This window comes from Mustela nivalis (genome assembly GCF_964662115.1).
Source record: "Mustela nivalis genome assembly, chromosome: 7".
Classification (NCBI taxonomy): domain Eukaryota; kingdom Metazoa; phylum Chordata; class Mammalia; order Carnivora; family Mustelidae; genus Mustela; species Mustela nivalis.
Window position 1 is genome coordinate 140,534,152 of NC_139026.1, and position 16,493 is coordinate 140,550,644.

Below are 16,493 nucleotides of genomic sequence, written 5' to 3' on the forward strand. Positions count from 1 at the left end.
GACACGGAAGATGGTCAGTAAAGGATCTTTCGTTCCTCCAGCCAAGCTGCCAGGCTGTCAACTTAATCTAGCATTGCGGGGACAATGAATGCAGAACGATCCTGGACTAGGAAAATGTTAGGTTCCTGGTACTGCTGTCAGAGGAAAACAAAGACTTCTATAAACAAAGGCCAACGTGTCTGGGGGCTGTTCAAGACAAGTTCGGGCTCCTGAAGTATTTTTGGCAGCAGCTCACGGCATTGTAGAAGGCCCTGTTCAGGCCACCAACTGTGTCACCGTCGCAACGTGACTCTGGTGGTGATGTATGGCTTCCTGTCCTTCTGTAGCTTGGATTCCATTCTCTGTCTCTTTCCACGTTATTCCTAAATTGTGCTAATGCTTGCACTCCTTACGTGAACGCCACGGTCCAGACTGTTCAAAACACCTTTCAGGACGATCGAGTTGCCACAGGAAGTCATTGCTCTGAGGGAACGGTGACAGGACAGATTATTGCTTCACAGCATCTAGAAAGATTCCTGTTTGGTAAGAGGCCGTATTGTTCGATTATGTGTGATCTGTGAATGTGCTTAGCCACAAGAAGGCAACGTCCCTCGGAGACATTATACTTAAATCCTCTGACATTGAAATGTCCTCCCAAATGCAGAGCCAAATATAAGAATGCGATCTGACATCTCAACACAAACACAGTGCAAAATGGCCCCGGGATGATAGTGCATTATTTTCCTGCCTTGTAGGGAGCTGTGCTTTGGGTAGCCTTTATGAATTCGTAGGTGAGTTCTTCATTTTTTTCCCTTACCTGTCCACAGAGTCACATTGGAATAGTCATCTCTTCGGGGCTGGAAGATAAAACATTATTTTTTTTTTAATGTAAGGACTGCTAGGATGAACAGCAAGAAACAGAGAAGCCCAAGGCAAATGGGGCCTGGGGAGAGCTTTCAATCTCCTACGTACGAAAAAGCAGAATCTGTCCAGCTCCTAGCACCAGCCACAAATCTAACCTCACTATGTGTAGTTCACTCGACGGAAAAGGAAAGCATTCTAAAAATTAAAATTTTAACTGCTGTCCAATGGGGTTACCCCAAAAGGTCTCATCCAAGACAAAATTTGAAGCTGACTTTTTTTTTTTCCCTAAGTTACCATTTTTGTTAAACTTTTGAGTTTTTCAAAAGGCTTGGCTAGGATATCAAAGCTGTCTTAATGTCTCAGATCAAATACGCGAAGTTCTGTGTTCTTGGTTCTGTTTTTCTCAATCTAAGAACCTCCTGGAGAATGATGCGGAGTCATGACGAGAAAATGAGGCCAGAGTAGCCAACAGCCCCTATGAAGGGCCGGACTGGGATCTGAGAACCTCAGTCTCTGAGGGTCGCGGGCATCTGCCTTCATGGTCATTTGGGATGGAAGCAATAAGGATGGAGAGGCTATAAGTCATTGCCTTTGGAAAGACCGGAAGTTAGTGGGGATGGACCGGGGACTCTTGGCTTGGAGACAAGTTTGTGGTGGATACACAGAAAATCATAGACAGAGCTATAGTCATGACTTTATAGTAAATCATTATAACGATACACTTTATAACTTTCATAGGATGACTGTGTTTTTTCTATGACACAGCATCCAAGGGACATCCTTTGGAGCTATTGCCCTTAATCACTTCCTGTTTCGTTTATTTATTATGCAAACTTCTGATGAAGTGAGTGATTACATTTCCTATTATTTTTTCTGGCCTGCATCATATTTTTATTTAACACGATCACCACCTCTAATTGTAGTTCAGTGCTACTCGCTTCAACCTGTGGGCCTTTTACATTCCTTGGATCAATGACTTGAAAGGTGGGAAAACTCCATTGTAAACTCATTTGTTTGATTGTGGGTTTTTTTGTTGTTTTGGGGTTTTTTTTTGTTTTTGTTTTTTTAAATTTCACCTAAGCACAAAGCTGCTTTCATACACCCGGTACTATCTGTTGTTTTTTCCCTTAATCACAATACCACCCCTTCCAGCTCCACACCACAGGCTCTCTCCTGAATATGGAAAAATGGGGGACACCTGAGCGGTGTCTGTTTCTTCTGGCTTCTCGCCCCTCCCCCCTCCCTCATCTCTCTCCCTAAGGCATTGGGTTCTCATCTAGCAGCTTCTGATTCTCGTTTTTCAAGATTGGCACCAATAGAAAAAGAGCTTATGAACACTAGGCTAGATTTTTATCCGACATGGGTTTTCTCTAACGGGGAGTGGGGTGGAGGGAGGCGACCGTGAACCACAGAGGAGGCAGGAGGATTCAGGAGGGGACGCACCGTGAATCATGAGCCATTGTTCAGTCCTAAGGCGTATTGAGAACCAGGTGATAACAGCCATGAGATCAGACTTATAAGAAAGTAGGCCACAGACACCTTGTCACCAGTGCTCCTCTGTGGTGGTCCCTTTTATAACTATCCACACCTAGGAAGGATCTTGGCACCTCTGGAAGCCACACTCCCAGCTTTTAAGCAGTTAGGACCCCTTCTAGCCATACACTGTTCTATGTACCTGAAATGACCGTGGAAACTTGCCCTGTAGGCAACCGTGTTACCCGTTCCCCCATTCCTTCCTTGATGGGGCATTAGGACTTACCTGGTTTTCTGCTTTTTCCCCATCATCCACCAAAAACCCCTGGGATCCCTCGCCTCCAAAAAGCAGATTCAGGGGGGTTAAGCCTCCTTTTCCTACTCTAGGAACAGTGCAGGGTCAGGTGGAAAGTGAATGAAGGTCAAGAAGTGAAAGAATCTAATTCACCAGGAAAACCTGAAAAATTTGAGGAATAACTTTTAAAGCATATGGAAACGATGCCCTTCTAACTCTGGTTTCCAGCTAGAAAGAGCCCACTATGTTCGTGAGGTTACGAAAAGGTCAGTGTTTTTAGCAGACATTTCTAATGCTTCCTTTCCTGATTACATCAAAAAGGTGTTATGATTTCGTGGAAGAGCCGTATCTAACAATATTTATAAGGCCACAGAGGCCACTTTGGCAAGATATATACAAGTAGAGGTTTTTCCAACCCAAGTCTGAAAGTGTGTGAAATGTCGCCAAGTACACTTCCGGGGTTTTCTCAGATCGTTTACGAATTTCTTTGACCCATTTTATTTAATCGGAATCCAGCTGATGCTTTCTCCCAAAGCAGTAAAATATGGTCAAAGAGGCAATCCACCTCAACTATGCAAAAGTTCGAAAGCTGATTTAGAGCATGAAACATCCAAGGTTTGCAAGGATACCCCTCTGCTGGGAGATGGGAAACTTTATAGTTTCAACCATTTTAGGGTAGCTTACCATGTTCCTAAATGTTCATAAACTGAAGAAATCCAATTCGAGCTCGAAACGCGCAGAGGGGAGGCGTGGAAGGGAAGGTATTTGGGGAGGTGTATATAAAAGAAGTAATTTAAATGAAGGATTCAAGACTTACTCATTTTGAGAATAATACAATGTCTTTCCTCAGAAGAGCTCCATTTGACTTCTGCCTAAGAGTGATGGCGCCATGACTCACTCATTTTTCCTGTTCAAAGTATCACCCTCAAGGCAGTGAAGGAAAGCAGGATACTTTCATGAGGACAGAAATGATGGAAGAAAATGAGCAAATGAAAAAGATTTCTTTTAGTAGGTGAAATGGTGGAGCCAACTGATTTTTCTGGAGTCTACCATCAAATGGATGGTGTTTCTTTTTTTTTTTAAAGACTGTCTCTGCTTTTTGTTTCACGTTTTAGGTTTCCCTTTCTAATTTTTAAAAACTTAGTTTATTTTTTTTTAAAGATTTTTTACTTATTTATTAGAGAGAGAGAGGGAGAGAGAGCGAGCACAGGCAGACAGAATGGCAGGCAGAGGCAGAGGGAGAAGCAGGCTCCCTGCCGAGCAAGGAGCCCGATGTGGGACTCGATCCCAGGACGCTGGGATCATGACCTGAGCTGAAGGCAGCTACTTAACCAACTGAGCCACCCAGGTGTCCCCTTAGTTTATTTTTTAAGTAAACTCTACACCTGACGTGGAGCTTGAACTCACGACCCTGAGATGAGGAGTCGCACAGAGTGAAGCATCCAGGTGTCCCTGGTGTTTCTTTTAGTGCCCATAAACCAATATCTGACGTGTGTACACATACCTACACAAAACGTACATAGTTACAAAAGATTGCTTGCCTGTCACCTGTATCACAGGACCTCACGTACATGCATATTTCAAAACCCTGATATAAATAGTCCACAGAGGGCCTTGAATATTTTTTTTAAAAATCAGTTGCTTAAGATTTAATTAGGACACAACGTGTATAAATGACATTTAGGATTTTAAAAACAGCTCGTTACCAAAGAGTATGAAAAATATTCTTATTTGTGACTTTGTGGTGAACAATTTCCTGTACTTTCCTTACCTCTTGGGAGGTTAGCATTTTAAAATTGAACGAGGATTCAAGGAAAGCTCTGGGCGTGTTTCACATACATAGACGTATCCTCCGTTTTAATGTGCGTAGTCTCACCTGGCACGTTATTCAGCAGACCTTTTCATTTAAAACCTTTGTGCTTCAATGAGGGGGAGAAAAGTCACCTTAGCAAACAATGCTGATTTCCAGATGATTAATTTAACTTTGGGTCCGAGGAGCTTAACCACCCCCATTCCTGTGTCCCCTATCAGCTCGCCCTACCCTCCCCCCCCCAGAAAAAACCTGGAGAGCGACACTAGACCTGCATCCATCCCTCTGTCTGTCGCATGGAATCACTCTGCGCGGAGGCGAGTGGGAGAATCCAGAGTAAAAACTAAAAATCCGAATTGGGGTTATGGTTTGAACAGCAATGAACTCGACTGTACAGATGGCGATATTACGGGTCCCTGTGGAACCCTAGAAAAATCCCATACGACGACTCCTAGAAGATCTTCAAGTGGGGCCTCGTTTGGGTCTGTCATCAAATCCAGGCGGTGGACGGCTCCTAAGGCAGTGTTTTGCCCTCTTGCTGTTGGTTGGCCTCTGTCTGCACGTCTGCATGCTTTTGGGTTCCACGACTTGCTCTCGATCCTTTACCCTGCAGCTCTGGTTTTAGTGCTCTTATTACCCAAATGCCAAAATGGAAATTTATTCGTCTTAGAATTTGTGCCAAGAGTACAAACATAACTTTTACAAGCTCAAAAACATTTTTCTATGAAACTCATCAAGCGGGAAAGCGATCGCTTGTCCCCCTCCGTCCATCCGTGGGTCTCTTTCACATGCGGTGTTTTAGCCAATGTTCCCATATAGATTTCTCTGGCGGAAGCTGTAAATCCTACCCTCGTATCCCTCGCGGTGGGCAGACCCGTTGACTACACGGATGGTTTATGGCTTTCGACTTGGAGCAGGATCTACAAAACAGCCCCCGACAAACTTGATCACCGGGAACTGCCGGCCGCGGGGGCGAGGGTACCACCGAAATGGGAATCTGTCTGCTTTGCCTTCTCTGGGGCATTTCAAGTTATTAGGCAACACAGCCTATTTCCTTCCTTCCACCCAAGAGGTATTGTGAGCGAACAATGACAGTCCAGCTCTCTATTCATGTTTGAATCTGGCCATTGTGTGTCCTCCTGGGTATTTGTCTGCCTGGCACCACCAAAGTGCAAGATCTAATGTGTTTCTGGACACTGTTCAGCTCTGGTTACCTGATGGTAAAAAAACACAGGGCGGCGGGGGCAGGGGGGACGGGGGCAGGGTGGCGGGGGACAGAGCTGGTGTCCATTTGTAAGTCTAACGAAGGACATTTCGCTTTGCCTCTTTTCGCGAGCCTTCTTTACGTGGTGAAACAAGCCTGTCTCTCTCTCTCTCTCTCTCTCCCCCCCGTTATACTTAATTGTTCGCTCAGGAAAGATTCTGGCTCTCTTTTCACACTCAGGTTGTGTATCCGGCTACGTGCCCTTCGCCTTCTCCTAGAGCAGCCTGCCAACCAACTAGGGCGTCCTTCACTGCGGGAAACCCATCAGGGAGAAAATATATGTATTTATTGTAACTTTTAGACATACAGAAAGGAGTTCAATAAATGGATTTAATGCTTACTCAAAATTTAAGAATCCATTAGGAAGTTCAGCCTTACGATGTCAGTGCGATACATTTCAGACCGTAATCGTACTCTTTCCAAACCCCACTTAAAGTAAACCATTTATTTTTTCTACTTTTCCCACAAGTGCCTTAATGTAGAATTTGGATACCTTTCAGAAGAGACCTGTGAGGTAATGCATTTGAGAGACATAACAATATTTATAAAGTTTGGAAAATCTTTTGCTTTCAACGAATGGGGGAAACGATCTTTGGCTTTGGCAGAATGGGTAATAATATTGATACTAAATTTGGTTGTTTCCTATGACTTTCATAACAGATGTGGGGAGTGCGTCCTCATTATCATTCTTCAGTGGTTTGTAAGGCAAGGCTGGAATTTTAAAGGTTCATGGCACATTATTATAGTGCTAAAAAAAAAAAAAGTCATATTGTTCTCATTTGGCTAATATCGCCTTCTTTCTTTTGGTAATACAGCCTAAATGCTCACGAAATAGACAAACGAAAAATGCCTAACATTGGTCCTTGTTTTGCGTGTGACTTTTACACCTGCCCCAGGGCGGGGGCAGGTAAGAAAAAGAACCCGATTAGACATTCACATTTACAGTCTCTGCCTGTCTGTTGAAAAGTTTACAGCAGGAGTCAGAAGTCTCCTTGTGTCCCAAGGAGGCATCTAGTCTCAAGTGAGTGAAGATAGGTCAGGTCTCTGTGACTCATTCAGTCCCTGGGCTGCTGTCACTGAAGGAGGGGACTGCAGCGTGAACACCTGTCCAGGAGGAACCAGACTTGAGATAACCAGCTCATTTCACACAGACCATTGTCCAGCCATCAGATGGTAATTACTTTTAGTCCCCATCAACCCGGCCTGGATGCCCGCCAGTGGGCTGTGGGTGGAAGGGTCTGTATCACATTTCCATTCATCCGAGCCATCCAGTCTCTTTCTTGCTTGTTTTCAATTACATTGACATGGTGGCTTTGGCACATAGTAAGTAAATAGCAACGTATTCAAAAAGGAAGGTCTGAAAGCCAATATCTGGAAGATACTCTTGAGGTTTCAATGAGGACAATGAACCTGGCACAGAAATTCTGGCATTCTGACCCAAAGTCATAAAATACAATTAATTAAGTTAATTGTGGTGAATGTGTAGAATATTTCATGAAAGCCAAATGCAGCACAAGAAAGTCCAGAGAGCGGTAGAAATGTTACTGGATTTCCTACGAAATAAATAATTAGTAAATTCACTAAAACATTGATTAGATCAGAAAAAAGGGAAAGAGAAGGGTTGTGAGATGTAGTTTCATTCTTAGTGGGTTTTTTTTTTTTTTTTAAGATTTTATTTATTTATTTGAGAGAGAGAGAGGGAGCGTGAACAGGGGGCGGGCGAGAGGGAGAGGGAGAAGCAGACTCCCCGCTGAGCAGGGAGCCTGACGAGGGCTCGATCCCAGGACCCCGGGATCATGATCTGAGCCGAAGGGAGACGCTTAAATGACGGAGCCATCCACGTGCCTCTCATTCTTAGGATTAAACACCTACCTGCACAGAAGAAAAATCCCCCTGGACAGTGTTAATATTCTAAAACTTCCCAGCGTTCATTGGAAGATGAATTCCCTTTAGCACGCTTCTCTTCCTCTTTCCCTGGTGGGCATGTATCCCCCTCTCCTTCCGCTCACATCCTGAAGTTTCCCGCACCAGAACTAATACCCACAGCGTTGCATCCTCTCTTTATATAGTAGAAGTGACCAACATTAAAATAAAGGAACTACTGTTTTACTACACGACCCTTGTGTTCCATTCAACATCACTCCCCAGGCAGACCTCGTCATTTACCGTCTCTTCCTCCGCCTTGAATTCAGCCCCTGCGAGCTTTTCGTCGCCTGCTGGTTAACCTTCACCCAGCTCCCATTTCTCTTCCCCTTCTCCTCTTTCAACGCACAGCAACCTGAAAGTACTAAATTTCAAAATACCAAATACACAAGAACGCTATTTGCTTTTGCTTTGTCTTATCTCGCCCCAAGCATGTGCTCTGGGATGCGAAGAAGTGTTTCCTGCCTTTGTAAAATCTTTTGAGAGAGTTAATTAAATATTTCAGCAAAATTTTATTAAGAGGGAAGGTGCAGGTATCTTGCTGGGCACCAACCCCGGGAAGACATTTACGGCATCATTTGTGTTTTCAAGGAGGTTAAAGTCCAAAAGACAGAGAGAGATACTTATGGTAAATAAATAAAATATCCCGTGTCCTGGGTGCTTTCATGATATTCTAAAGAGAATGGAGAAGAGACATAGAGCTGGAGCAAATACTTTTCATAACGGTATTAGAAAATGATTTCCAAATGGTCGAAAGGATCTTGAGGGTTGAGTCGGGATCACCAAGCAGAGTGGAAGACGGGGTGAAGAACCCAGAGATACGAAGCTGCAAGGTGGGTCCTGGTGGTGGTTTGGGTAGGAAAGAGGCCTTACGAAGGCTCTGCCTGGTACGTTCCGCTAGGAAATCTAGACTTCTTCCAGTAGTCCACAGAGAGTCGTGAAAGGGTTTTAAGTTGGGGAACAAGAGTGATCAGATAGTTGTTAGTAAACGACCCTGCACCAGCACTGGGTAGAGAGAGGATGGTGCTGGTTGACCCCATTGAGGTGCAGAAAACACACAATACAATTCTGAAATACAGCTATAGCAGCGGGACTGGAGAGGAGAGGCTGGAATGAAGTACACTGTGATCTGCTCACTGACCGGATGCCACCACACGAAAGTAATGTGTACACAGATAAATGATGTGATATTTTTTACTGTTTTGTTTCTAAAACTGAGGCAGAAATGCCACTGACGGTGAGAGTCCGTGCTGCCCTGTGAGAGAAACGAGAACACAGAAGTCAGAGAGCTTGAGTGTGAGTCCTGGCTCTTCTACCTTTTAGCTTTGCTACTTCTGATGACACATTTAGGCAGGTTGAGCCTCAGTGTTCTTGTCTGTAGAATGGGGAAGTAACGAAATATATTTTACAAAATGACCTGACACCCCATAGGCATTTGCATAATATTACTCAAACTAATTATCTTTTGAAAGAGGGCCCAAGAACACTGCCTCATAACTACAAGGCCTATGGCTGAGCCACAGGATACTAGGAAAGAGTCGAAACAACCGGTCGCCATGAAGACGAGTAGCTATTTAGAGCTCATGCAACGTGCAGTCCATAAGATAAACACCACACACTCTATGCTCTTTGGTTATAACCACAAACCAGAGGAAAAATCCTCACACGGGTATAGGGTGAAAACAGCAGCTGGGAACTACACAGAGCTTTTTGGTCCCACCTGCATGAAAGCTTTACACCCCATATTACTTCATATACACGGGCATCTTCGCACACGAACGCCGTGCTTGGTAAAGACACTGTGTAGAGATCATTACAAGTTCAAATTGAATCAACTTTATCTGATTTTGACTTTAAAAATAAAGGTCTTATTTTAATTCAGAACGATCATGGTGTAGTCACTGCCTATAGACACAGACACAAGACTGATTTAAAGACCATATTACACGTGCATTTTCCCTTGAATATTTATACATAAACAGCTTTCATGATCCATATCAATTAATGCAAATTGATCAATCCATTAAGCTAAAACTATAAAAGCATTAGTGCTTATCATGTACTTATTAGCGATCAATTAAATGGTTGATCTTCATAAGACTACAGTTTACTCCCCAGTCCTCACAAATAATCAATCAGCAAATATGTATTGAATTCACTGTAAGCAAAATGCTATGTTAACTGAGGATACAATGATGTGTGAGATGTAATTACAGCCCACAGGAGTCTTTGATATAAAATGTAAGACAGCTGCCCAAGAAGTGATCATTATTTGAGCCAAAGGTAATGAATGCTAAGCACCAAATGACAAGGTTGGCCAGAAGTGCTGTAGAAATTCAAGAAAGAAAGAGGAATCCAGGGGTCAGGATGATCAGAAAGCTTTGTCGAGTGTTTAATGTGGACCATGAACAATGATGAGCAGCTTTTGCATGTTTGAAGAGAAGAAAGAAAAAATAATACACTTGTGACATCTACTATAATCCTATAATCCCACTCCATTCTAGACAACTATTTATATAAACAAACAAGCAAAAAACAAAAAACAGAAATATTAGGACAACCTCATGGGAAGCTGGAGTTCTTGCTTCATCACAAATAATGGTTAATATTTTTGAGTGCTAACCATGCGCTAGGCCCTCTGCTAACTGCTTTATCTGAATTGTTTTACTTAATCTTTATGATAACTTAGGGGGAGTTGTCATTAATAATCGCTTTCAGAGATGAGTGAAACACGGTCTAGAGTTACACAGCTACGGTGGTGAGACCAGACAAAACTTCTGATCACTTGGCTCTACTTCTTGCACTAACAGTATGAGTTCATGGAGCTTGTTTATGGCCCATTGTGAATGACAAAGTAGTCATTCATTCAGGAATTTATTAACTGCCTTTAATATGCCAGACACATGCCAGATACCAGAGATATAAAGATATCTAGACAAGTCACTGTGCTTATAGTCCAATGGTGAAGACAGAAAAATAAGCAAATTCTTAGAATACAGAGTGAGAAGCCCCCAACACAGGAGGCCATGGAAGCCTTATTCCTCTAGAATAGGGAAAAGTGTGAGGGAAGCCTATCTAGAAGAGATCCAAGTGACTGATTTTAAAGGGCTCACCAGGCATACATAGAAAGACATCTTGGGAACAGGGAACAACAAGTACAAGGAAAGAGAGTTCAGAGAGAGTTGATGTGTTTGGGGGAAATACAGCATCATTCAAATGGCAGAGTTTATCTAAGCAATCCCAACTCAACCCCACAAGGCCAAGTTATTCGAGCCATTGCTTCGTAGTCTCTCAGTTCATAGCAAAGCTCTGTAATCAATATAAAAAATATTAATTTTACATTATTTTCGTGTCAGATCTTCAAAATCTGGTATGATTTTATATTTACAGCCCACCTCAATTTGGACTAGCCAGTTTCAAGTGCTCAATATTAACAGATAGCTGATGGCTTTCATATTGACAGCTGAGGTCAAGGTCACTCATATGTTACATATGTAGGTGTGATTTCATGTCTTAGCTCCACAGTTACATTGAAAGCTGCTTGAGAATTAGAATGATAAGTCAAAGTTAGATTAAGAAAAGCAAGTAAAATTCAAAGAACATAAAATAAAACAATAAAGATCACAGAAGAGAATAGTGAAATGGAAACAATTGTATAATAGAAAAGACCAGCAAAGCCAAAACTTAGTCCTTTGAAAAGACTAATAAATTCTGGCAAAAGTGATCAGAAGAGATTGAGAGAGGAGTGACAAAAATATGTCATAAATATAAAAGAGAGCCCATAACAGATTCTGCAGACATTGCAAGGATAATAAGACATTATGAACAGCGTTATGACAATAAAACTTAAAATCTAGGTAAAATAAATTCCTAGAGAAACACAACTTTCCAAAACTGACCAAAAAGGAAGAGAAAATGTGAATGATTCCATTACAAAAAAGAATCCATAATTTAAGGAAAATCCCAGACCCAGAGAGTGCCACTTGAAAGGAAGAGATCTTATCACTCTATTTAAATGCTACATGACAGTCGAAGAGGCAATATCCCCAAACTCACCCTTGAACCTAACATGACGTCGATTTCAAAGCACATCAAGGACATTTGCAAGACGGAAATTTGAGAGCCAATCTAGTCATGGTCAAGATATAAAAATCTCAAACAGAAGATTAGCGAAGAAACTCCAGAGCTATTTTGAGAAAATAATACAACACAACCAAGTGAGATTATTTTAAGAATGGAAAATTGGTTTAACATTAAAAGTCAACCATGGTTAATTCTTCACATTTACAGAAAAAAAAAAAAAAAAAAGAAAGTGTTTCATAAAAGCCAATATCCATTTGTAGTTTTAAACTCTTAGTAAATTCTGGAAAACAGTATGGAGGTTCCTCACAAAGTTGAAAACAAAGCTACGCTGTGACCCAGCAATTTCATTACTGGGGTATTCACCCAAAGGATACAAACATAGAGATCCGAAGGGGCACGTGCACCCCAATGTTTTTAACAGCAATGTCTACAGTAGCCAAACTATGGGAAAAGGCCAGATGTCCATCAACAGACAAATGGATAAAGATGTGGTCCATATATACACATGCATATATATATATATTATATATATATATATAATGGAATACTATGCAGCCATCAAAAAATGGAACCTTACCATTTGCCATGACGTAGCTGGAACAAAAGGGTATTACGCCAAGTGAAATAAGTCAATCAGAGAAAGACAATGATCATATGATTTCACTCATATGGGAAATTTAAGAAACAAAACAGAGGATCATAGGGGAAGTGAGGGAAAAAAAATCAAACGAGATAAAATCAGAGATGGAGATAAACCATAGAGATTCTAAATGATAGGAAAAAAACTGAAGGTTGCTGGAGGGGATTGGAGTTGGGGGTTGGGTAACTGGGTGATGGGCATTAAGGACAGCACAGGATGTAATGAGCATTGGGTATTATGTAAGAATGATGAATTACTGAACTCTATTTCTGGAACTAATAATACACTGTATGCTAATTAATTGAATTTAAATAAAGAAAAACTCTCAGTAAAAAGGGAAGAAAGGGAAACTTTCTCAAACTGAAAAAACAATTCTACAAAAAAAAAAAATGGAAGACAAAATCTTTCTCCTTGTAATCACACACAAGCTAGAGAAGTGTCCAGTATTACTACTTCTGTTACATCTTGCACTGAATATTTTAACCAATGCAATAGGGCAAGGAAAATTAATAAAAATCGGATTATCAGAAAGATAAAAACTAAGTTGCGATTGTTTACAATCGGATTCGATTTGTAGAAAATAGGAACAATTGGCTGATCAATTATTAGAATTATTAATAGAGCAAGATTATTCTGTAAAAGATCAATACACAAAATCAATTGTATTTCCTTATGCCAAAAACAACTAGGAAATTGAAAAATTTTCAGAAGACACTACTTATAACAGCAGGAAAACATAAAATATCTAGAAATAAATCAAATACACATATGCATATATGTATGCAGAAATGTGTTTACATGTGCATATATATGCAAGATATCATTAAAAAGAATTTTGGAGGCTTAAAATAATGGATGAATATACTACACTCAAAAATTGGAAGTCTCAGTACTGTAGCAATGCTATTTCTCTTCAAATTAATGAATCCATGGATTCTAAATAAAAGCAATTTGAAAAGCCCTACAAGATGTTTTGCAACCTTGATAATGTGATTTATGAATTCTATGAAAATGCTGCAGGGGCACCTGGGTGGCTCAGTGGGTTAAGCCTCCGCCTTCAACTCAGGTCACGATCCCAGGGTCCTGGGATCAATCCCCACATCGGGCTCTCTGCTGGGCTCTGCTTCCTCCTCTCTCTCTGCCTACCTCTCTGCCTACTTGTGATCTCTGTCCATCAAATAAATAAATAAATCTTTTTTAAAAATGCTGCAAAGATGAACATTGTGAAGCATCCTTGAGTTTTGCATTCCTCCTTTCCATTCCATTCAGTCTTTTCCATTCACTTTGGACATTGGCCTAATATATTCCACAAAAAATAAGAGAGGCTCTAACCGATGTGAAAGATCATCCCAACGTGTATCCTAAGCTCACATTTGGGGGCCCCAAAAGAAAAATAAGCTCCAAGAAATTGACCCTCTGACCTATACTTTCCAAATGAGTGGCTCTCCAGTGGAGGGCTCCCACACACACTTTCCGTGGCATTTGTGGTGTGATTTTGAGTCTGAGAAAGTCACTGCCCTCTAAAAAGCCGTCTCCCCCTTTCTTCCTCTGCCTGAATCTTCCTGTGCTGGAGATGTCAAGGCTCAGCCAACTTGATTCAAATGCCTTAATAGGCATGATGGCGGTAAGACTAGCTCCCCAAAGACAAAAGGACACAAAAAGGGAAAGCAGGGGAAGTCTACAAAACAGAGTGAGACGCAACCCACTATAGACCTTAGCCACAGTCTGTTCCTGCCACCCACACCAGAAGAGAAAGAGCTGGGCTGCCTACTTCATGCTTTACCAGTAGTTTCTTATTACTGTAGAATGAGCTGTCTCTGAACAGATCCAAACCTTATAGGGCAGATGACTTTTCCTTTTTCATAACCATTTGTTATGCCTAGACATGGCCCTTCTAATTATTTTCTTTCTGGCTTTGTTTCTAATATGAAGCTTTCAGCCAATTAAGAATATTGTCACCCTCACTCCACAGGACAACGGGGCCAAAGAGTTGACCTCAAACCCTGTCTAGTGTCACCTTCTCCCACACTGGCATGTGTAAGCCAACCCTTGTAAGGGAGCTGCTAAGAATCTGGGGGAAGACTCTCTTCAAGAAAGTAGAGGTGAGGAGAGGAATCTGGGTTGAGATTTCATGGCAATTTATGGTCCGGGATGAGGACTCCTCTTCTGCCCTACTCCCGCCCCCATCGGATACCTTTTGCTTCTGCTGTACGGTGTCCCAAGCGATAGGAGGGGCCGTGGATTTCTGTTTATGGGAAAGGGTAGACCTAACAGTTCCCAGCAGGACTGATGGGTAGTTGGGGAAATTCTAACTCCCTTCAGTGTTATTTTGAATCCATCCATCGTTCACCAGGCTGAGCAATGTCTAAGACATCGCAAAAACCAATGTTATGTTCCAACTCTATGAAACCAGCACCTTCGTGATATATGATGTGCGGTAGGCACTGTTCATCCAGCTCTTTGAAGAAGTCCCATGGCCCAATTTGAAAGACTCCATAATGGTCAGTCAAACACTTCCCTAGTGACAGGAAAAGGATTTCAAAGTTAAATAAACTGCCTACTCCATCATTATGTCTAAGAAAGACAGCCTCTTTCTGCCATTTATAGCTATACAGTGGGATTCAGCATTTCTGACTACTGATCGTGTTCCTATTACAGTTTTTCCCAAAGTGAAAGCATTTTCTCTAAAAGAATGTTATGCAGCATTGCAGCATTGCCTACAGTGGCCCAAACTGGAAGATACTTAGCAGCATTCTCTCGATTTTTACACAGATTCCAAACACTTTCCCGTTGCCTCCTATTTGTGAATGGCTTTATTATTCTTGTTGTAATTTATGTGGCTAATTACCAAACTCCACTTCAGTTTGGGAAACGTAGACTCATTTTTTTAATGTTGATAAGGGGAGAATGAAATATATACACTTGGGGAAAAAAAAGTGTTTGAGGCTTGAGTGGTTAGCAACCACAGTTCACGACTTTTCTCAATCTACACTGGCTTACAATTAATATTCTCTGACAAAACCAGGCAAGGAGGACTCTATTTTCATACAGTGATCTGGTCCTTTACGAGACAGGTTTACCGTCAATCTTCTTCAACCAATCACCTCTTTCCCGACCAAAATGCCAGAGACCTTTCGGGTTGGTAGGTAGCAAACATGCTTTCAAGATATAACAAAACTGCCTGCTTTTCTTCTTAAAGAAATAAGGCTAAATTGCCATGCTGTGTAACTAGGAAGTGGAGGGGAGAAGTGCATCCTGCTGCGCAACTTTTTAATCCTCATAGAAGTCAAGATCAAATCCTAGCCTGGAAAGACCAAAATGCAGCCCAAACCGACCATAGCTTGACATCCAAAGCCAAAGCAGAGAGCACCTTCGTTTTAAAGCAGTGTTCTGGAAGTCTCCTAAATCGCCTGAAACCCCATTTTTTCCTGCCTCGGAAGATTAAGCGTTGTGTCAGTTCCTATCGCAAAGTAGAATCTCTACTTCCAAGAAGTCAGGTTATTTCAAGCCTGCTGCCATTGCCTTGCTGTGTGTCCAACCCTGAAAGCAAACTTTTCTCTAAGAATTATCTTTTGAGAACTCTTGTACTTATTCTTTTCAGACTATTTCATTATTTTACTTAAGTCCTTACTCCATTGACTACCCTAGTGCAACCCCACCAGCACCATGAGGAAACTGTTAAAGTCATTTCACACCACTCTAGATAAAGCAGTGCAATTTCTCCTTTTGGATTGAGTTATGGGCTAACTAAAAATTTCAAATCCATTCTTTGCTTATTTTAATAAAATATCACTAGTCTCTGTATACAGTATACAATAAAATCTGTGAATTATTCAAAAGCTATTTGTCAATTTCTAGATTAAGCTGACCCTTTGGGGCTTTTTGTTTTTGGTTTTGGTGGTGGTGGTAGTGGTATTTACCTTTTTGGGTTATTTTAAGAATCCTTTAAAAACGGGCAAAAACTCTAACTTGAAAGCATTTGATGCTAAGCCAGAACAGCAAATTTAGGAATCTCCTACAAAAAGGCAATGCTATGAGTCAGGCATTAATCATCATTACACTAAAATGGCCAAATTCCACTGTGCTTCTCAGAGAAATGCCACCATGCTGACTGGTTGACATAACCAAACTTCCTCAAAAAAAAAAAAAAAGAACCATGTTG

The 16,493-nt window shown here is 41.5% G+C and overlaps 1 long non-coding RNA gene across 1 annotated transcript in view; it reads right to left on the reverse strand.

Annotated features, from left to right (window-relative positions):
- Window positions 1-203: 203 nt before the first annotated feature.
- Window positions 204-16,493, reverse strand: part of LOC309868619 — a 74,288-nt gene continuing 57,998 nt past the window's right edge. Inside the window, exon 4 of the long non-coding RNA XR_014313752.1 lies at window positions 204-836. This is a non-coding gene — a long non-coding RNA (uncharacterized lncRNA). The remainder of the gene's footprint in view (window positions 837-16,493) is intronic.